The following is a 23,698-nucleotide window of genomic DNA, read 5'->3' on the forward strand; positions in this document are numbered from 1 at the left end:
AGTTTTGCAACATGCACATGTATATAATATAATAAAGCTGTAGAAGTAGTCATCTTTTTTTAGTCTTCCATTAAGATGTCTTATTTTAAAAAATATATATAATTAAAATTGATGCTAGACAAAACTACACAATAATATGGGAGGTTAACTCCAGAGAGGAGATACAAACACAGCATGGAAGTATCTTCAGCAAGACATTTTAATTACAAGTGTATTACAAGTAAATCTTTAAAGAAATGATTTTGAGGAGCTTGAAAGGCAACCTTCTATTAATCATCAACTAAATATTACATCAGGTTCCCTATGCTGCTGCCACACATTCTAACCTGAAGAAGAGCATGCCATTTGTCTGGCAGGGAGGTAATTAAGTCGCCTTTCTGAAACGGATTGAATGTCTTCAGTGGATCGACATTGCAATAAGTCTTTAGAAACAAAGGATTTGGGAGAGACGGCAAAGAAATATGTTGCATTTCCAAGGTCACTGGAAAAGTGTGCATTAAGAAGTGAGAAGCTTTTGGAAGAACAAACTAATATATTGAAATGCCATTTTGAACTCCTGATGCATACAATAACAATATCACCTTTATTTGCAATTGCCTTCAAAAAGATAGACAGAATTATATTTTTCATTCTGTACTCGGTAAAATAAATATTCAGTTTAATTTAGCATTTAAAATGTTGGTTAAATAGTATAGATGGCACTTTAAAATCGGCTAAAACAGCAATGATATTTTATGCTTCTATATGAAAGTTTCTGAAACCTCCCTACAGTCTGCACCCCTCCCAGTCTGGTTGTGATTTTCTTTGATTTTCTACCTTAATATGCTAGGTAGGGTGATGAAGGTTCAGGAGAAGGAACTCTGCAGAGAAGCCCTTAGGACATTGCCATATTATAATGATCTCAAGAGCAACCCTCCAGAGCTTAGAGCAGAATTTTCCAAACTGTGTGTCACGACACTGTAGTGTCTTGGCTGCAGTGTGTAGGTGTGTCGCACAGACATTCCCTACGCTCCTCCTGGGACTGGAAAGTGGTTAGTTTAACCCCTAGTTTGCTAGTAAAACTGAATTACCATGTTGCAAAATGATGCATGTCTAAAAAGTGTGCCACCAACATGAAAAGTTTGTAAAGCTCTGGCTTAAAGCCTTGTTCAGCTCTGAAGTACAGTGGTGCCTCGCTAGACAAATTTAATTCGTTCCGACAGTCAATTCGTTCTATGAAAAATTCTTCTTGTGAGGCATCATTTCCCATAATAATGCATTAAAAGGTAATTAATGCGTTCCTAAGGGCTCCAGGGGACTGGCGACAGTCACAGAGCGGGGATCGGATGAGATCAGGATCTTTCCTCCGCTTTCCCCCCACCCCGCCCGACACAGCGGGGATCTGACGGGGCTTGAGAAGCCTCGTCCGATCCCCGCTATGTGACAAGCCCTGTCAGATCCCCGCTGTTTCGGACGGGGTGGGGGGAAGCGGAGGAAAGATCCTCCGCTTTACCCCCACCCTGCCTGTCACAGAGTGGGGATCGGACGAGGCTTCTCAAGCCCCGTCAGATCCCCGCTGTGTCGGACAGGATGGGGGGGAAAGCAGAGGAAAGATCCTCCGCTTTACCCCCACCCTGCCTGTCACAGAGTGGGGATCGGACGAGGCTTCTCAAGCCCCGTCAGATCCCCGCTGTGTCGGACAGGATGGGGGGAAAGCAGAGGAAAGATCCTCCGCTTTCCCCCCACCACGCCTGTCACACAGCGGGGATCGGACAGGCGGTGGGGGGGGGGGAAGCGGAGGAAGGAACGGATCCGTTCCTCCGCTTCTCCCCCCCTTCCCGCACTATTTCCCCTTTGTGCTCCGCTGGTCTCTGCCGGTTGCCCCTCACTGCTCGCGGCAACCGGCAGAGACCAGCGGTACACAAAGGGGAACCAGCTGCAGCATGGAAAGAAGGCAAAGGAAGATCAGCTGACAATCGCTGACAGCTCATCTTCCTTTGCCTTCTTCCCACTCTACAGCTGATTCCCCTTTCGCTAGAGGAATACCCTGTAGGTTTTGTGATCGGTGGTTTTTATGGCAACGCTTCGCAAGACGAAGCGGCAGCCATAGAAAACCTCGTCGTCTTGTGAGGCAACCTCCGATCGCAAAACCCATTCGTCTAGTGAAAAAATCGTCTAGCAGGGCATTCGTCTAGCAAGGCACCACTGTCTGTGTATACATAAAGGAGCGTCTCCACCCCCATCGTTCAGCCTCGACGCTGATCCAGCTCAGAGGGCCTTCTGGCGGTTCCCTCATTGCGAGAAGTGAAGTTACAGGGAACCAGACAGAGGGCCTTCTTGGTAGTTGAGTCCTCCCTGTGGAACATCCTCCCTTTAGATGTCCAAGAAATAAACATATATCTGACTTTTAGAAGACATCTGAAGGCAACCCAGTACGAAAAAGTTTGTCATGTTTGCGGTTTTTTGTGCTTTAGTATTTTGTTGGAAGCACCCAGAGTGGGCAGCATATAAATAATAAACTTGTTGTTACTTTGTTTTAGAGAGCTCCAAACTATGCTCCAAAAGTGAATTGGCATAATGGAATTATTTGTGTTGGTTCTGCCATCATAAACATTGCCAGAGATTAACTCAAACGGGTCCAGCAAATTTGGTTCTGAATGTAGGAAACTACTTCCTACTGAGTCAGACCAGCGATCTACTCCTCCAAGTCTTTCCCAGCCTTGAAATCCTTTACCTAGTGGTTCCAGGGATTGAACCCGGAAGCTTTTAAATGCAAAACACATAATGCCTACTATATCTCCTCCTCCAGCTTTCTTTTTGTAGCATGTTTTCAGCCTTGAATATAACATGACTTGGATAGTGGAAGTAGGAAACGATACCAAATCAGACTGAGACAGACAGAGAAAGATTTAACGGTAAGGTAAGGTAAGACTCAAATGAAGGAAGAAATTGATGTGTGAAACACACTTACAAAGAACCTCAAATATATAAAGGAAAGCCTTTGAAATAAGTTCCTCTCTCCTGGCTCAAGCTCCTTGATTTAAAAGCAAACACAGGGGCTTCAGTATCCCACTGCAATAATGTAAACACTGCTGTGTAATACCATCTCCTTTCTACTGAATAAAGGTCAAATCACAGACACTTTTGTTGCTTTCACTGATGTGGCTGGTGGCTGTGATTACTAATCTTTACATGATAGAGGGGGTGGGTGGGAATTACCAAAAGGCTTTAAAAAGAAGAAAAAGGCAGCTGAAAAGATGCAACAAACAGGGGAGATAAGATGTCAGATAGAGATTAAATTAAACCTTTTGCTCTTCTGCAGATTGAAGGAAATGTGAACTCTACCTAGAGAACCCAAAGAAAAATGTTATAATTCACAAAGGAACTTGCCAATTCCCCACAAGGCAATAAACACAGTATGCCTTTTTGTAGTATTTCTAAGGTCAGGTCACACATAGCTGCATAAAGTTACAACCACTTGTTATTGCAAAAAAATTGGATTGAAAACTATCTAAAAAAGATGTTCATATGTAATAATAAGCCACAGTTCTTCGCTTAATAAACCATACTGTGTAAACAAACCATTGAGGGGAAAGCTTAATGTTACGTCCAAACGCAAGATCATGGTTTGTTTTGCCCTAACTTCACACTTGCTAGTTAGTCTTAAACCATGGTTTGTTGTTGGCTTATGTCAGGGAGCAGCAAATCATGATCCTGGATTTGGACATCACACTAAATGATAGTTTGTTTACCTGCTAACACCAGAGGAGCAGCAAAGTAGGAATAATGGGGCAGATTATGGTTTATTCTTAGCTTACTGTCACATGCAAATACTCAGATACGTTCCCTCTTTCAAGTCTTTAATTCTCTTTCTCTGTATCTCCTGAGTGTTCCATCACTTAAAGAGAACTATTTAGGCCCCTAATGAAACTCCTACTTACAAAAAGGGCTGTGCTTTGGACATCCAGCAGGAAGCTACACTTTACAAGGTTATGGACCCAAAAGCATATTCCGTTTTTATTGGGTCCATAGAATAATAATAATAATAATAATAATAATAATAATAATAATAATAATAATAATAATACCCAAAAGTAACCGCATGCCTTACATCTCTGGAACACACAAGCTCTGGAAGTAATTAACTTTCCTCCATTTTTGAGGACTCCTTCACACAGCCATTTTCCCATGGCACTGTTCCATATTGAAGTGGTGCATGTGTGTGAGACAACACCACAACCATGTGAGTGAAGCCCACAGCATGAGTCTTCATCATCTGGTTGCTATTCTTCCTTTCCAGTGGGATGTCAGACATATGGGAAAGTCCCAGGTATTTACATAGATATGGGAGCTCATTCCATAGGCATGGAGCTACCCTCTACCACAAACCACACCGGGTGCTGAAACCACCAAAAGCATCTCAAAGCAGGTGATGGGTAAAATTATAACACAGAAGGTATTGGTGAGATGTTACCTTCCTCTCTCTGCACTTCTATTATGTTGAGAGCTTAGCTAGAGGTGTGTGTGTGTGTGTGTGTGTGTGTGTGTGTGTGTGTGTGTGTGTGTTTAAGAAGAGCTGAATTTAAAAAGGTTGATAGACTTTCATCTAATCAAGCAGGCTTTTTCATTAGGGGTTCATTGAAATTCATGCCTAGAACTTAAGGATAAAGAACAACATTACATTATGTTGAGCTGAACAGAGGTTTTCAGTCAGATTTAATAAAAAGGAGATTGCAGACATGTCTGGTATATGTTTTTCCATATTACATTTATTACTTTCACCATATGATAATTTTTTTCTAATGGGGCGGGAATTGTTCACCACCACTGTCAAATAAATAGTGTTCTATTGAATAATTTAAAGGTTTTTTTACTGTACATAAGAGAATTGGAAAGTTGCTGACACGATATATATTTCAGAAGACCTTTTACAGAAAGTTAGATTGAAATATAAATGCATTTTCTAAGTGTTTCTACTTTCCAGAAGTAACAGACGCAAATAGCTAGTTCCAGAAAGTCACACTTACAATTTCTTCTACAATATTTTCAACAAAGCAGCTGTTTATTTGTAACATATACCACGAGAGAGATGAGGCTTTGTTTTCCTGTATAAGCTCTTTTGACTTGAGTAACCCTGTGAATGAATATTAACTTGCTGAAGATAGGACTTATGGATTCCTTAGAGAATACTTATTATCCTATTCACACTTGTCCAATACTAAAAATGTCCTCTGATAACACTGTTTTATTTCCTGAGACAGATGCCAACAACACATATCAGCACACCTCCCTTAAAGAAGCTCAAGTGATAACCAACCTCTCTTTTGTGTAATGTTAGTTACTGTTGACTACACCTCTTTATGATGTTAAAACATTCTAAAAACTCATATGCATTATAAGATAGTGAAATATGAAACATCTTCTTTTTTCCTAAGCAATCAGGTTAATGTCCCGTTAGTGGAAATCCTTGCATAGGTTTCTGCTTATGCAACTATTTAGCTGAATACAGACCAATATATTTATCTTCTCTCCTCCCATTTTTTAAAGTTGTTCTGAATATGTAAATGAATTATTTTCCTCCATAGTGGAATTAATTTTTTTGCCCTGAAATTAAAGCATAACTGGTCATGTTAATCTCAATGCCAGTTACTATTCAATTAAGCAGCTGAAGTTAAAAGGTTAAACTGATTCTGTTTAGTATAATTAAAAAAATTATTCAATCAAATGCATTCCTTTTAATTAGACAATCTATCTTAATAGCATATCTAATACCATTGTACTAGAATAAAATCTTATTACAAATGATCTTTTCTAGTTTCAGTGTTTTCCATTTTTAATAAGAAGGAAATTAGATTAAGAGCAGACAACTTCTAAAACATGAAATTGCTATCAGTTCAGAAGTCTTGATTATGGGGAATAAGCATGAGCCTATCAACTAATGGGGGCAAGGGCACGGACTGAAGAAAAGAATGTAAATGTCCCTTGATGGGTGGAAGTCTGCAAAAATCTAGTCATGTACTTACACATATACCAGTAACACAACTATGGACGAAAGGTTTACATGATTTTAAAAGGTAAAGGGACCCCTGAACATTAGGTCCAGTCGTGACCGACTGGGGTTGCGGCGCTCATCTCGCGTTATTGGCCAAGGGAGCTGGCATACAGTTTACATGAATTACTTTGATATAATTGTCATAGATGAAATTATTTGTTCTGGATTTCAGTCAGGCCAATCATATGACACCATTATTGTACAGCATGATTAGATGACATCCTATTTCTACACAGTGAATTGCTCTATAGTGAGTTGTTCTTATAAAAGTTTAAAAATAAATAAATGGCATGCTCAGTATGAGCTTCATATCAGAGGGTTGTTGTTTTTAAACAAAACTATTTGATTTGAGAAAGGCGGGGATCAGGAACTACTTAGTGTACCAGTGAGATTTCTTTTTTTATGTTCATTTGAGCAACAGACCTTTGGGCCATCTTACAAACTGCTTGGGAAGCTCACCTCAGAATAACATTAACAGCACAAATCCTATATGTACCTACTTAGAAGGAAGTCTTGCAGAGTTCAGTTAGGATAACTTCCAGGGTAGCAGACTTCAAAGCTATTTGCCACAGAGGACAGGGAAAATGATAAATGCTTGAGAAACACATGTTCAAAGTTCTCATGGAACTAGTTAGATGGTTCTTTGGGTGTTGAACGCGTGGATTTACCTGTGTAATACCATGGAGATTTAGTGCTGCAATTTCAAACATCTTTACTCAGAAGCACGTCCACTGACTTCAGTGGGACTTATTCCCTTTTGAAAGAGCAATCCTAAAATTTTTGTTGTTTTGTTGTTGTTTAGTCGTTTAGTCGTGTCCGACTCTTCGTGACCCCATGGACCATAGCACGCCAGGCACTCCTGTTTTGCACTGCCTCCCGTAGTTTGGTCAAACTCATGTTCGTAGCTTCGAGAACACTGTCCAACCATCTCGTCCTCTGTCGTCCCCTTCTCCTAGTGCCCTCAATCTTTCCCAACATCAGAGTCTTTTCCAAGGATTCTTCTCTTCTCATGAGGTGGCCAAAGTATTGGAGCCTCAGCTTCACGATCTGTCCTTCCAGGGAGCACTCAGGGCTGATTTCCTTAAGAATTGATAGGTTTGATCTTCTAGCAGTCCATGGGACTCTCAAGAGTCTCCTCCAGCACCATAATTCAAAAGCATCAATTCTTCGGCGATCAGCCTTCTTTATGGTCCAGCTCTCACTTCCATACATCACTACTGGGAAAACCATAGCTTTAACTATACGGACCTTTGTCGGCAAGGTGATGTCTCTGCTTTTTAAGATGCTGTCTAGGTTTGTCATTGCTTTTCTCCCAAGAAGCAGGCGTCTTTTAATTTCGTGACTGCTGTCACCATCTGCAGTGATCAAGGAGCCCAAGAAAGTAAAATCTCTCACTGCCTCCATTTCTTCCCCTTCTATTTGCCAGGAGGTGATGGGACCAGTGGCCATGATCTTGGTTTTTTTGATGTTGAGCTTCAGACCATATTTTGCGCTCTTCTCTTTCACCCTCATTAAAAGGTTCTTTAATTCCTCCTCGCTTTCTGCCATCAAGGTTGTGTCATCTGCATATCTGAGGTTGTTGATATTTCTTCCGGCAATCTTAATTCCTGCTTGGGATTCATCTAGTCCAGCCTTTCGCATGATGAATTCTGCATATAAGTTAAATAAGCAGGGAGACAATATACAACCTTGTCGTACTCCTAAAAATAATCCAGTATAATTTACATTAAATACCATTTCATTCATTCATTCATTCAAACTTCATTCATCCAAACTTCATTCAGGAACAGGGCTACTGCAGTCTAAGATAGCTCAAACCTAGCAGAGGGAAAACAAGTCTTTAAAATAATTTGATTTGCACCGCTCTTTTGCCAGTGTTGATTCTGCTTGATTACAAGGTCATGTGACCAAGCTGAAAGGAATCTGAATTAATCATGTCCCCTTGCCTCACTCCTGCCATGCCCCTGGAACACCCATTTTGGGGGAGTTATGTTATGCCACTTGAGCCCCAGCTGAGCTGGGGTGACAGACTTACATTAGTGCATCTTCGAATTAGCTAGGATGAGGAAATTAGGCCAGTTGAGCCCCAAGGTCCACCTATTCCAGGCATCCCCAAACTTTGGCCCTCCAGATGTTTTGGACTACAATTCCCATCTTCCCCAACCACTGGTCCTGTTAGCTAGGGATCATGGGAGTTGTAGGCCAAAACATCTGGAGGGCCGCAGTTTGGGGATGCCTGACCTATTCCAACCTTACTCATTCCAGCAGTTCTAGAGATTCAATTTTTGGGAAAAATGTGCTTAAGACCACCATCTAAGTGTCTGAGGTATTTCAGGGTTAAGATCTCACTCAGTGAATCCACCTCTTACATCTTGGAAACTCATAATACCCACAGTTTTTCTAACCACTTGATTATATATTATACAGAAAATTAATACTGTCGAATGTATAATGCAAATGTTGAACAAAGGTCCATTACCTGTAAATAAATATATAAAATGAAATATTAAACAGATGTAATTTGATATGTTTCTGTTTATTTTGCAATGAATATATTTATCACCCGTGCCTCGACCATGTTTAGATACGTATCATATTCATTCTCCCTTAGAATATGGTAAACAGATTGAGAAGTGTTAGCATACTGCAAGGAACAGACAAAACAAATATGGAAGAAATTATAACATTTAGTGCTGTCACTGCAGGATGTAATATCATTCTGCCAGTGAATGTCTTTGGATTTGAAAATGATACCATCAAATGAATGCAACCCTTTGAACAAGACGACTTAACTCAACTTTTGTACGTTGCTCACAAATTTCAACTTGTTACAGAGATTACACACACACACACACACACACACACACACACACACACACACACACACATATATATATATATATATATATATATATATATATATATATATATATATACAAAATAGCTACTATTAGTAGAGTTGTAGAAAGAGAAACAGGTTGGCTTTCTTCTAAAACTCTAAAACCCTCTTGCGGTAGTCGTGGATATCTCAGTAAAAACATCAACCCAATGTATTGTAGTTGTGAAAAAGTCAAAATCCATGTCAAGGAACGTTAGGCAATGAATCAGAAACAAAACTCAATATTGTAACATCTTCATATTAGTAATGTGCACCGATCACAAGATTTAGTTCAGAACCTGATTTGGCATTGATTTGGTACATAGGAGGAAGACAATTCATATGATGTATCTCTGGGGTTTCCAAAAATTGGAAAATGGGCAGCATAAGGAACAAGGCTGAAAAGCAAAGCAAAAGAAAGAGGAAAGAGTGAGAGTAACAGACCTCTGACCTGAAAACTGAATATACCGACATCAGCTGTTTCTGTTTTGTGGCTAGTAAGGAATTGCAATAAGACAGATTAGAGGCAAGTCCCATGCCTGCAATTACTAATGCTATTAGTGACAAAGGCCATCTTTCTACAGACTTCAAGAGACCCAGATCACTCATCAAATAAATATTTTTGTTGACAAGCCTCATTGCAGTGGTTTTAAATTAAAATGAAATCATTCTGGAGTACTTCACTTAAATTACAATAAATACAACGTGGAATCCAAAGCCATGTCAGCAACAACAGGTCATACAATAGAGAAGCAGACACAGGGAATAGATCCAGATGCCAACTCTGTCCATATAGTATTTGGCAACACTATTACAGACCTAATCATGTAATCCACGACACCAAGGAATCATTCACTTGCTCATATTCCAATATCATATATGCTGTAATCTGCCAGCAGTGGAATTCTGCACTCATATGGGATAAATAGGTCCATCTCTACACAAAATAATACCGTATATTCCGGCATATAAGACGACGGTGTATAAGACGACCCCCAACTTTTCCAGTTAAAATATAGAGTTTGGGATATACTCACCGTATAAGAAATACGACCCGGTGTATAAGACGACCCCCAACTTTTGAGAAGATTTTCCTGGGTTAAAAAGTAGTCTTATACGCAGGAATATACAGTAAGTGGAAACAAATGGGAGCATCCAACTTGTGTGTTCCATCAGTGCAATGATTCCTGCTTGCACAATGGAACTCCCCACCTTCTTCCCCAATACATGCCCCACACCCTCCTCCAGAACAGATTTAGAGGATGTACAGGGGTTGAGAGGAGTTCCAATGTGCAAGCAAATATCCCTGTGCTCATGGAACACATTACTCAGTGCTACATTGGATATAACCCCATATCTTATGTCTGATATGGCAATATTTCTCAATCAAAGAGGGAAAACATTTTCACCCTCCAGAATACTCTGTAAATGACTTTAAAATAAGCACTCTAGAGCAACCCCCCCAAAAAAAACTTCAAATGGAGACTGTAGTGTGAAAATGATGGATCACAACCCATCAAGAATCTCAGAGGTATCACTTGTTGACTAATCCCCACACAAAGGACTTTTTAACACATTATGTGTGTTAAATAGTTTACCAATGCCACATTGTCTGTGCCATCAAGAACCAGTTTGTGAGTAACCAATGTGAAGTGCATAATTATCCTGATCTGTTCTTTTCTGCATTGCCCCTACACCCCAGAATGAAGACTGCACACAAGACACTTGAGAATAAATGTTTGCAATTTCACTGACAGAACAAAAGGGTCTGTGGTAGGGAATGAAGCACCTGTGGGCTGAATTCTGGAAGACAGAAAAATAATTCCTGGCTGAAAAAAAAGTCAAGTAGTGCATCAGATGTTAATTGACAAGGAGAGGGAGGGTGGAGTTTTCTTCTACCGTATGAGAGAAAGTTTCCCATTGGCCACTGAAGGTTATATGATAAGCAGCCTGGCCTCCCTCTCATCCAAGAGAAGCTCCACAAGATTTATCCTTCCAAACTCCTTCTACTCACAATAGGCAGTGTAGGGGCCTTTCATTTTCTTCTTTCCTCACATTTTACAACCACTTCCAAATCATACTTACACCTCAGGATAACATTTCATACATCTGATGAAGCTAATTGTACTCCACAAATATTTATGCCATAATAAATGTGTTAACGTTTAAAGTTGATTTTGAATTTAGAGATACAATAAAGGATACTAAACAATTTAGAAGTTAATGTACTAAGAACTAGTTCACATATAAAACGATTCGGTCAAATTTCCTATGCTGTGAAGGAAGTAGTGTGTGGACCATACTCAAGTCACATACCATCTATGGTAACGGTCAAAAGCCACTTCTTCAGTGTAAACCATACACTAGCCAGCTTATTATGTGACAACCTGTGGCCTCTGGAGCCATAATAAACTGATTATTACCATGATCTTCACTTGCCTACATCATGATTGCCTGTAGAAGCATGGTATTATCACCCACTTAACATGGCACTGATAGTCAGTGGCACATAGTTTTAAAGCTGCTACCACAACAAAAGAGATAGCCCAATAGATATTAATATTTCCCAAGAAATCTCCAGCTACGATGAAGCAAATGCTATTGTGGCTGAAAGCTAAATAACATCAATCAGAAGAGCATTCTCTTTGCACAAATTAATTGTCTTTGATATAAATAGTAAAAGAAGAGATGATAAAAGGGCCAGGGTTTCATCACAAAAAGTCATTCACATCTGAATTGTACATTACCACTTTAATGGTCTTTCATCTCTTGTAAATAGTTCAAAAGGATGTTTTATCTACACACACACACACACACACACACACACACACACACACACACACACACAACACACCAATGGTGTTTATGTGGTTTATGTGCCAACTAAGTATTGAATAGTGCTTTGAGAAAGTTTTTGAATACTAGATTCCTGAAAATTCAAATAGCTACTTCTCAATCTTCTCTTTTTTTTTTGGTACACAGACATTTTGGAACAGCTGTATCTCAAGTGATTTTTTTTGAAGTATGTATTGAATTCATTTCAACACCATTCAGAAACTGTGGCGTTCAAACTCATGCGAGGCAGTCCCTTTTGAAATAATCTCTACAGCTTCATAACATGGCTGAAATTGCTTGTAATTGTTGTGATCAGTTCTTACAACATTCAAGGCAGTATGATTAAACTCTGGTGGCAAAGTCAAAAATAATCACACACTTTATCCTTGGCTGATGATAACACTTTACAGTGCTCCCAATAATAACTGCTCCATACTTCATAGTTGTCAGACAAGACAAGGCAATCTTGCTCTTAGACCTTGAAGTTAGGTCCCAATCTTGTAAAGAGAAGCATCTGCATAAGGCACTATAACACCACAGGGTGTCACAGCTTCCCTACATAAGAAGTTACATTGTTCAGAAAATACCCAAAGATAGTAACACCACCAGGCAATAAAAAATTTAAGAGTTTTCTTGTATGCTGCACTATACACAGCTTGAGATTTCAGATCTACTTGGAACATTTTAAAATACACCATTGCAACAGTTTAACATTATGACCAATTTAAAAGCATTTAGAAGAAACAATATTTATTAAATTGCAATGAAAGAAATCTACTCTTAGGGGAAAGGAGGAAGAAGGCATGTGTTTTAGCACATGATACAGAACATTTTCTTTTAAAAAATTGAAGCATGTAATTGATTTTCTTCATCCCACTTTCACCACCAACACATGTCACAGGGATGATCTATCTTGTTTATCAACAGCACATGATGCAAGAAATTTGATTAATGTTTCAGATACATAACTACTTTCCACCAAAGTAATATCATGCACCCAATAAAAACGCCCTCTTTCCAAACAAGCAAGCAAACAAAAAACAGGCAAAAACAAATTAAAATCAAGACATGAGGAAGAATTGACTTCTTATATCCTTGTAGCCATGTTCCCTGCAGATAATCAGAATAGTCAACAACAGAAAAACATCTTTTTCAGACACTGTTCCTATTGTCCTGGGCAAACATCTGTGCTTCATAGCATAAAGGAGCTATAGTGAATCTAAATTACAGTCTCATGCTCTAACAACTTAGATTTTTGTATCGACTAGTCACAGAAAAAAACTTTTATATTTTGGATTTTCAAACATTAGCAGCCATAGCTATAAGCCAAGACTCAATGTAGTCCACCTGTTAGTATACGACAACTGTTTAAAAGGACTAGAGACAGAACTAATACTACACAGCCAGGTCTCACCTAAGACATTTTGCTTCCTGAGGCAAAGCAGCAAATGCAGCTTCTCCCCCATGAAGTGAAGAGGCACAGGATCCAAGGCTAGCCAAACTATTTTGGCACCTGAGGCAGAAAAATCCTACAAGCAGCTCTCTCACTTCCTTGCAGTAACAACAAGAAAATAAGAATAATTCAGTATTCTGTTCATACAGTGGCCAACTAAATGCCTAAAACTATATTCTGCCCTTCCGCTGCCTCATTCTGCCTAATGATAGGGCCAGCCCTGTATGTATTAGTTTAGTTGCTGCTACAAGGACAGGAAGAGAACCTCCCTGGGGTCAGCACTCTGAGGAAGAGTTGAAACAATTGAGAAAGGCATCCCCCTCAGTCATCGCTCACTGTATCTCAAGTGGCATGGACAATCTCTGATAGCAACAGAATTCCTTTGGGTGCCATGATCTATGTATTTATTTCAAGTATTTTACCCTGTTCTTCAGCCAGAATGGTTTATAAAGATCAATAATAAGGCACACCTGTGCCTTTCTCTGTGCACATGTGAATATGCATATTGAATCATTCCCTATAAAGGACGGGGGGCGGGGGGAAGAGAGCTGAAAGCAAGGAAGCATGCGCACGAACAGTCGTGTGAACAAAGTCTGGAACTACAAAATAAAAGATGTTAATTCATCAATGCTGCACTGTAAACAAGATCAGATAATTTGGAATGTCAAAATCTGATGGGGAGAATATAAGCATCCTGAGTCTAGATAAGTAAGTGCCTGTCAATCCTCCATAACCTGAGCTCAAAGTGAGCATAAAAAAGGGGAATTGGTTTCAAAGCCTGCTGTTATCAACCTCTCCTATTGACCTCAGCAAGGTACAGAGCAAACCTGCACAATAAAAAAAATCTAAAGTCTTCACAAGAGGCACATAAGCTAAACACAAGAGACAGAGAATTTATTTTCAGAGGTGGCATTAAAGAAAGGTTTTCTGATCTGCTGCATTTTCTCTCTCTACATCTGAGATATCTGTAAAAGTAAGGCTGCTTCACTAGAGGCTATCTTCTAGCAGATGGTTTTTGTCCCCTTCAAATCGATGATAGGGCTAAAGATCCATCATATAGCTGCTGATAACGGCACAGGGATTTTTGAGTTCTGCAATGCAACTCAATCATGTTCACACCTAACTTTGTAAACAACAATAATTTATGTCTGCATTGACTTCAACAGTGAAGTAACTCATTGCACCACTTTCATAATTATCTCAAATTAATTTTCTCAAAAAGAAAGCTAATGGTTATTCCAAACTCCTATATATTAAATAAGATGATTCTTCCTCTGAGAAGGAAATTCTGTCTAGTTCTATGATAGAACTATCTGTACTATGTTGCTGCCAAATTGTCTGCATCATTTATTTTAAGGCATCCCAAAGGATGCCTTAAATAGCAGTAAATTAACGGTGGACCTAATGGCAGTAGTTGAAACCAGCAGTTGGTTAGACACAAATCCTACAACAGTAAGAACATCACTACAGCAGTTCTACCAGTAAAACTAACAGATAGACAAGGTGTCCACCCCCCAGTTCTATATTCAGATGCCATCTATGCCAACAGGCAACAAGACAGCATGGGACATACAGCTGCATCCTCAAGTACCTCCCTGCCCTTTCACTCTAACAGTAGGGCTAGCACTACACAAGCACACCTGTGGTCTGCTCTACAATCCATCAGTAATTCCTTTGTGCTTTCTATTGACAAGAGATTAATATATGGAGGGATGCAATTTTCAACTGCACTCCGTACATCCAGAAGAGGTCTGTAGAAACAATATTCAGCAAAAAGAGTTGAGAATTTTCAAGCAGCACACATCTGTTCACAATATTGTGTGGAATTCAACATAGCACCATGGAGATTGTTCTATCTGCACAAGGATTTCTGCTTGCCAAATAGAATGATCTCCCCTCTCGTCTTCCTGCATGCTGTTCTTGGGAGGGGTGTGCACAGGAGTAGAAAGGGGGAGCCCCTGCGCTGGCTTCCATTAGTGGAACAGGTTAGCTGAATCTGGCCCACTGAGTTGAACAGCGTATTAATAACCAATTCCTGACAACCAAATGTTCTCTTACTCTTGTTATCAAGGATAGTGGAGGCAATAAGGTGTTTATTATCATTATTTATTAAATTTCTACCTTGCCTTTCCTCCAAAAAGAGCCCAGGGCAACCATCAACAATGTCAAGAGACAAATTCATACTGTGTGTCAGTTACATTACCACTTGTTAGGGGATTTCTCTTCCTCAGAAGTGGCACATGGTTGCTGCCAATGACACTGAAGGACATTAGGATCTATTGTAGTCCACTAAATAAAATTTAGTCATCTTAAACACCTTTTGCAGGACTTTGGGTATGACTGTGCTTATTGTTGGATGATTTATTAAATGTGACTTGCTGTGACTGAGGTCCATGTCCCCAGCATTGCAACAGCAAAATATTTTTCATTGCACTCTTCTGAATCAAGACAGCTGTTCCCAGTTATATATTAAACCCGGTAAGTTACATAGATGGCAGCAATGATTTCTGACAAGCTTTGCAGAATGAACTTTAGAGGAAAATATGGGGAAAGCTGGTGCAACAATTTAAGTTTGGAAGGAGCTGTTCGAAAGTACATTTCCAGGCCAATAAGTTCAGGCACTGTTTCAAGGGTCAAGTGCACTGCAAGATCTAAATGGTGACAACAGCATGATACCACCATTAATTCAAGAATGAACTGGTTGTCAAGAGTTTCTAGAATCCAGCCCTTTGGCCTATGTATTGACAGCTTCATTATCTTTTGGGATTCCAACTAGTAATTCAGAGAAGATACAAGTAGACTGACATGCTTTTACCACAGCTTCCAACAAACTCCTGTTTTTCAAGCTAAAAACTAATCCATTGCATCTCAGCTGGTCTATCTTTCAGGATGTACCCAACACAACAGATTGTTTATATTGCTGATCTGCAGGTCCATCGACTTGAGGAGCAAGACAAATAGCTGCTGCCAGACACTGAGCGACTTTCTTCTGTTCTAGTTCATCAAGGATTTGGAGTATCTCATCATATGCAACTTGACCTCCATAATTTGGAGCTGATCTGAACAAAAAGGGATCACTAATTTTAGCTCTGAATTTCACAAAGAGGAAGCAGTCAGGCCCGATGTTAGCACACCACACCCTTGGAGAAACGGTAAGAGCCCAAATTCTCTGGGGAATCGGCTTATGCCAATCAGGGCCGTCTCTAGGCTTGGGCTGGGTGGCGCAGGGCGCCAGGGGCGCTGCTGCACCCACCAGACAGCTGATTTCTGTCCAGAGGCGTCCTTCCCATACGGGCTAGTGGCTTGTTGCATGAGGGCGCCAGCCTCTCGGGGTTGCCCCAGCATTTGCAAGTCGCAACGAGCCACTAAGCCCTGCCGCCCACTCGGTCAGTCCCCGTGCTAAATAGGTGCGGCGTGGAGGCCTCGCCGTGCGGAGACTGACTTCTGCGATGCAGCACGACTTCTGATCGGCTGCAGGAAGCTCCTACAGCCAACCAAAAGCCGTGGATGCCTCTGGGCAGGCGGTGATGCTGGCATGCCTTCTGAATCAGAAGCCGCAGATGCCTCTGGACGCCGCCCCTTCCTTCCCTCTGAGGTGGCCGAGCGGGAGGAAGCAGCCGAGAGCAAGAAGGAAGCAGCAGCGGCATGGAAACTGCCTCCGCCACCCAGGCCAGCAGCATGGGCTCTGCGCCCCACTGAGACAGAGGGCGCCGACGCTGCTGAAAATGAGGCGTTGGTGTCGGCGTGAGTGGCCTTTCAGGAGGGGGGTGCTTTTGGGAGGGGATGGGTCCAGCCCCCCACAAGGTCTGAGGGACAGTGGACCAGCCCCCTCCTGAAAAAGTTTGCTGGCCCCTGCTATGGCTCCGCCTCCTCCTCCTCTCCCTCAGCTGCAGGAATCCCCTGCCCGCCGAGCCGCTGTCACCTGATGGTGCGGCGGGAGCGGCTCCCGAGGGGCCTCCTCCAGGTCACCGGTGCCCACTGCCCCACCACCACCACTCCCGGGGCACAGGTGGTGGCGTGGTAACCGCCTCCTGCTCCTCGGGCTGCTGGGCAGCAGTGAGAGCGGCGGCAGCGGGCTGTAGTCAGGGAGCCCCAATGGCGCCCTCCGCCCCAGGCTAAATTTTGGGAAAGGGAGGGGGCGCCAGAGGGACCTTTGTGCCACGGCGCTGGATGTGCTTAAGACGGCCCTAATGCCAATGACACTTTATCAATTCTTAAAATGCTTATGGCCTGGCACTAAGCATAAAAGTGTGGGACCAAGGAATTACAGCCACTCACCCACAGTGCATCTGCACTCTGCCCTTGATGTGGTATAACTCAATGAAGCTATGCTAAGGCCCAGAGGCATGGTCTGAAGCTATACTGCTTGTCTGAAGTTTGAACTTCACTCTCACGGCACTGGGAGGTCCCCTACTGGTCCTTTGACTCCCCAATGTTGGTTCTTGCCATCTGTTCCTGCCACTGCCTACCCCTCAGCCTTGTAAGTGTAACAAAGGGACCATGCCCACTGGGAGAGGTGGCAGGTTTCAGGTGACTACCTTTACCATTTTTTCTTTTCAAAAACTTTTAGCCACAACAGAAAGCCTTTTAAAAGTGGGGAAAGTGGGAAAAGGAAAGAGGCAAAAAACAGAAGGGGAAGTTAGTGTGAGGAAAAGGGGAGAAAATCATAATCAAGCACTCTCTTAAGGCCCACCTGAAACCTGGCACTGGTCCAGAGGGCAAAAGTAAACTTGGCATATAGAGCTAACCCCTGTGATTTGGTTTCTTATACATTCTGTATGCTATGCACTGAGTTTCTTGATTGATCTTTGAACTCAGCAAATCATATAAAAATCTGCAATTTATTTAGATACTAGAGCTGAAGCAAGTTTGTCATTCAAAATTTTTGATAAATTTAAATTCACATTTCCAAGGCCATATTTTATTTCAAAATGTGAATGCCTTGTAAATGTTGGCCTATATTGATTGTTGTTTTGGGTAGGCTTCAGATCTGAAATATGATAGCATTATCATTTGACAGTGGACAGCCTAACTATCTGGTTAATATTTGACATCAAAATTTTCAAAACAGAAGGCCGAAAATTTACAATTTTCTTCTAACTCAGAAAATACCCATTTATATGTGGTGACTGCACACATGTATGCATCTTCCAGATACATGAGGAAGACTGCTTCATAAGTTCTTTATAAAAACACTCATGCATCTTGAAACAACCTAAAGTTCTTTTCCTGAACCAAAAATTCCAACAGTATAGAATGCGATTTTGGCCTTAATCTAAGCCAGGCACCCCCAAACTTCAGCCCTCCAGATGTTTTAGACTACAATTCCCATCTTCCCCGACCACTGGTCCTGTTAGCTAGGGATCATGGGAGTTGTAGGCCAAAACATCTGGAGGGCCGCAGTTTGGGGATGCCTGATCTAAGCCCACAAAGAATATTCACAAGTGGCATTATAGCAACTGATATACATATTTAGACTGTTAATCAAGTGAAGGGAAATAATTCTAAGAGAATGTTCATGGTGCTGCTTACTGTTTTTTAAAATTCCTCTGCTCGCCTGAGATTTCAGGTTTTCTCAAGACCTTTGATTTAGGGTCTTAACCTTCTCTTTGAAACACAAATCACAACCTTTCCTTATGATTTGTGAAACTAAGGGGCAAGCAAATACATGCCTTCAAAAATGGAGTGTTCACAAATCCTATATGCCAAAAATCATTACATGAATAAATAAAAGTGACCATAAAAGTAGTCATAAATCTAAACTTCTGGCATTGGAAACACTTGTACTGTAATGTCAAGCTTATTGCCAAGCACAAACACTTGAGTCTGACAATACATATACATATGTGTGTGTGTGTGTGTGTGTGTGTGTGTGTGTGTGTGTGTGTGTGTATACAGTATAGGTATGAAATCATAGAAGCATAACACATTGCTACACCATATGTTTAATAATTCTTGAATTGCCTAGGTCAATTATTGTGCTTGTTGGATTATTACAGGCAGAAATAACTGAAACTGCATTTGAAGAGGAAAGGGAGACTCAACCATCCTTTTAAAATGGAAAAAAAATCCTCTCCATTCTTTTGAAGTAATTTGAATGCCAGGTATATAAATATGCTTATTTACTATTGTCTCTATTATAACCAGATTGGATGAAGATTTTTCCATTTTCAGCCAATGTGAGCAAAGCCCTCCACTGAGAGCTAGCATAACAAATATCTGGAGATAGGATTTGAGGTGAAATGTGTAAGGTGACTTTTGCATATATCGACTTGCACATGCTATGGCTGCTGTTTTATTTCATTTTATACTAAACTAGAGCACAGGTACACTGCTGTGGAAAGGCAGTAAAAGAATTTTTCAGGGAAACTTTTAAAATATAAAACAGCATATATTTATAAATCTTAAAGGAATAATCTTTTTTTTCTTGAATAAATTCCATTTTCAACAATCCAAAATTCTACTACTGTTTATTTGTTTGTTTATTTGTTGTAAGAACACCAAATAACAAGCCATAGCACAATAACCAGAATCCATATTTATCCTGTAGTTTCTTGAGAAATACTGCTGTTTGATGCGTTTTCCCTCAAACAATCTTCCACTGGATTCAAAAACGCAAGTCACATTCACTTTGCAGTCACGCTGAGATATGTACATTTGAGACAGCCATTGCGCATGCACAGATGACAGCTTCATGATTTGGACTTGGGTGGGTTGCAGGCCCAGAAAACATCCTCAATTCCTCTCTGCTGTGAGCAGCAGTGTGCAAACCTGATTTGTAATGCAGTGGGTGGGTGAAATGATCTCATTGCACTTTATGCAATCAATCACTATATTGTTTTCTATCTACCAATGCTGTTTACTCTTAAAACCAGTTAGCTTGTTATCAGGGTGTGTTGTGACTACTCTTGAGTAACGACCTTCCACATGCTTGTCTTTCAGACGTTTTTATTGGTGCACATTATTTACAGTGTAACAAACTGCTGATTCCATGTCTACCTGCTCGAGTCAGATTCCTGCACTACCCCCCTCCGCGTTCGTGACCAGCATAAAAGCCTCGGAACTGAGAAGCGCCTCCCTTTCCTCCTCCTCCTCAATTCCGGCGTCAGGGGTGGGGGGGACGGGTCTTCTGTCTGACCTATTCCTGTCCACTTTTTCCACCTCCCTCTCTTCCTGCCTATGGAGCAGGGGCTCTTTGATGTTGCCAGAGCCCTGTCACTCCCTCTCCGTTTCCTGACTCCCCCCTTCAGACCCCTCGCTCTCATGACTGCTGGGAGACGGGCTGCTTCTGATGAGGGGGGAGGGTTCTCTATAATCCCTCCCACTTACACTTGTTATCTTCATTTTTCCTCACATCATTTATTCTTCATCTCCTACATGCTCCTCATAATTATAACAACAAAGATAAGTGCTTGCATCGGATAGAATATTCACAATTACATTTCAGTCTTTTAAGAAGCAACTGTAACCACTGCAGGAAAGCACAATGCAGTAGTATCACACCAAGTTGCGTACCATCAAGCTTAAATACACAGGCCTCAAATTATATGTTCCACAGTCTCAATATGCAGGTGATGTTAATATCTTACCAGACAAAGTCCACCAAACTTCAGATGGTCCAACAGTTAATCTTTGCTAAGGGATAGGCACAATAATTTCAAAGCATTTTCTCTTGGAATAGTCCTTCCTGAAAGCTGTTGATGAGTGAGTACGCCCATCCTCTGCAACTATAAGAGCTCCAACACTGAAAGCTGGCTGCCCAGCACTCCCAGTTAATGTAAGTCAATTGTGATACTGCTAAATGCAGGCTGCCTTAATTAGGTCAGAGGTCATGTAAACTGAGAGAGGCATTTGCATGTTCTGCAGTCTCCACACTGGTATGTGTACAGTATCTGCTGATCTCCTTAATCAATTTAAACTGAAATCAGCAAATGAAACTACACACTTTTTTGCCATGTGCCTTCTTTTGCCATGACGTAATTTTCTTCAGCATGAAGTTTTCTTCAACTTATTCAGCATTTCTTCAACGGAGTTTTCTTAAATATTCTCCAGAATTCTTATTGTCTTGCTTTTGTATGAGCTAAAATTACACCCAGGTATAAATAGCCTCACAAAATGTGATTTGGAGCAAATCTCCAGTAGAAATTGGCTTTTAGATGCAGAACAGTGCATTAGAAATAAAAGTTAAAGAGTAAATCTTTGGTTAACTAGAAGTTATCTTAAAACTATGCAAGATTCACCATTTTATTAATTCTGATTATAGTCTTCCACTTAACTTTTTAAAATTTTGATGTGATGAGAAAACCATTAACTACTTTGGTATTCCAGAACATGCCTACAATGTATTGAGAGACAAGATACACTGAAATACCAGTAATGTCTTTATGCATTTGTGGCCAGGAAGAGGTGAAAGATAGTGTTCAATATGTATTCTATTCTTCCCTGTACAGTTTACTTCTTCTGGGAATAGGTTCTTGAAAGAGATTCTTCAGGCAGTTTCTTTTTTGAACAGCAGATCTGTTACTTATTTGTTGATAGGGATTTGCTGGTATCTGTCTATCTTGAGACACAATTGAAGAGTGTGCCACTGGGGAGGGGGGAGTCAAACCGCTGGAGATATACATTGGCTGCTGTGGGCCTGGAGACCATGGGTAGGCAAACTACCGGTAAGTCCTGGGGGCCAGATCCGGCCCAATCGCCTTCTAAAACCACAGACGCTCCGGAAATCAGCATGTTTTTACACAAGTAGAATGTGTGCTTTTATTTAAAACTAGCTGGCCTGGCCACGCATTGCTGTGGGTCATCCCTGTGATTCCCCCCACCCTGTCCCGATCCATAACATATCCCGCCCCTCCTCCCTCCAACCCCCTGGCTCATCCCTGTGTAGGCTCCCCTTCCCTCTGTTCTCCCCAGGGAGTGTTGTCCCCTCCCCCCTGTATCTCCATACATTGGCCCCTGCGCACGCATCGTGAACATTTTTATATAATTAGATTAAACATTTTTGAAATAAGAACATGAGAAGCAGAAGTTATTATTGTTTAATTTTATTTTTGGGGTTGTCATTTATTTTGTTGGGTATTGTATGATTTGGGCGTTGTTGTGTAGTGGGGGCCTGGCAGCCTGCAGTAAGCTCCTGCAGCCAATCAGAAGCCATGGAAGCCCCGTTGGACATTCAGCTTCCAAAAATCATTCGAAAACCAGAACACTCACTTCTGGGTTTGCGGCGTTTGGACACCAAAACATTCAGGAACTAAGCTGTTTGAAAACCAAGGTACGACTGTACTACATCTCATCTTTTGTGATAAGTCCTATAACATGTAGGGTAAAGACAAGTGACTTGTCCATGAACAATCAGTGAACTTCCTGGATGAGCAAGGGTTTTGATTTGAGCCTTCATAACTATACCTAAGACTGTGTATTACGTAGACCACACTCGTTGCAGACCGTTTATCTAAAGTAATCATACATTTTAAAAACATTTGGATGAGACAGCAAGAATTAAACTAGTTGCTTTGAAAAACTGCAAGTCTCAGTTGTAAAGTTCCTCTTTTCATTCACAACTTTGATGGATATTTTGTAGCATAATAAATTTCTTACTGTTATTTCCATCACAGCAAATAACTTGCATAGTCTAGAATGATAACAACGAAACAGTATTGAGGGGGGATGACAAGGATCTCTGTCAAGCTATTTTTATTTATTTCTGAATCAGAGCTACTGGTGATACACAATATATCATTGCTTCATTTTGAAGAGCAGTTTTAATAACCTGATACCACACTGAGGCTAAAACAAACACATGCAAAAGACTCTGTGCTTGGTTTAACAAAAACATCCAAACCAATTTGTGTAAAAATTGGAAAAGTAAATTGGTCCTGGACTCACAACTACATCTGCCAAGTTCCAGCCCAGAGCAATTTAAATGTCATAATAATAATTTGAGCTGGTTGAAGAAGAAGAAAAATACAACTCTGGTAAAAATATGTCATTATGTTACTTTGCTAAGCTTCCTGAAAATACTTTGTGGGTAAGATAGGGCTTACAAGAGTAGGAGACGCAAAATAACTCACACTTTCCCCCCAAAAAGGGGGGGGGGAGGAATGAACTACAGAAAACAGATTTCAGATACTCCAATATTCCTCAGGGCAAATATGGATATTGATAGCATGCTTGAAACTTCCACAACCATACAGAGAGCCAATTTACACCATCATTCAGGGCTCCATGTTGAACTACACTCAAATACTTCCTTCTTCGTGCAGCTATTCCACTGCAAATGTATGATTCAGGCCTTTCATTTGCAGGCCAAATAACTGATAGCTGAACATAAAAAGAGAACTCAAAGCAGTCATCATTGTTTTATATACTACTGATGCCTTGTTCTCTGGCTGGGCAATAAAGTGGCCTGCAGCCAGGTTCCTGATTGTTGCAGGCACCCATCCCACTGGGGAGCACTTTGTTTTCCAGCCAGAGTATATGGAGCAAAGAAAACAGTGGCTAC

At 40.9% G+C, this 23,698-nt stretch overlaps 1 protein-coding gene across 11 annotated transcripts in view; it reads right to left on the minus strand.

The window, feature by feature from the left end:
• The window catches only part of DMD (dystrophin), a 1,020,507-nt gene that overhangs the window by 718,914 nt on the left and 277,895 nt on the right, over nt 1–23,698 (minus strand). The gene's annotated exons all lie outside the window — the stretch shown is intronic.

Source organism: Zootoca vivipara, chromosome 4 (assembly GCF_963506605.1).
Source record: "Zootoca vivipara chromosome 4, rZooViv1.1, whole genome shotgun sequence".
In the NCBI taxonomy this organism is placed as follows: Eukaryota; Metazoa; Chordata; class Lepidosauria; order Squamata; family Lacertidae; genus Zootoca; species Zootoca vivipara.